The sequence below is a fragment of the Sminthopsis crassicaudata genome, chromosome 4 (assembly GCF_048593235.1).
Source record: "Sminthopsis crassicaudata isolate SCR6 chromosome 4, ASM4859323v1, whole genome shotgun sequence".
Taxonomy (NCBI): Eukaryota; Metazoa; Chordata; class Mammalia; order Dasyuromorphia; family Dasyuridae; genus Sminthopsis; species Sminthopsis crassicaudata.
The window spans coordinates 349,874,885-349,875,325 of NC_133620.1; positions in this window are offsets into that span (position 1 = coordinate 349,874,885).

A 441-nucleotide genomic window follows, 5' to 3' on the forward strand; every position below is an offset into this window, starting at 1 on the left:
ATTGGTCGCTAAGAATTGGGAAGGGAGAAACAGAAAAAAGGGTAAACCGAGTAAAACACAGAACTGAAGTAAGGGGAACCGGTTTAGATGTCAAAACTCATTCACAAATTTACTGGAAAACCACCAACCTGGGGGTGAAAAAGACACACCAGAAAAGACCAGTTCTCTCATGGTTCTCCCAAACTGACACTGTCTTGTATCGAAGTGGGGATTAAGAACCCCTCACCCTTAGAGCTCTCAGAGCTTATCTGGGGGCCAATACCCCTCCTGCGGCAGTCCCTGCCTCCGTCTTCCCGTCCTTGTCTAGACTGTGGGTGTATACTGCCTGAGAACGAACTCTATACTCTCCTTCCTCAGGGAGAAACAAGTCCAAACCAAGCTAGCCTTCTTCTGCTTCCTCCCCATGCCCCCAAGCCTGTCTCCTTAGGCAGACTCTGAGCC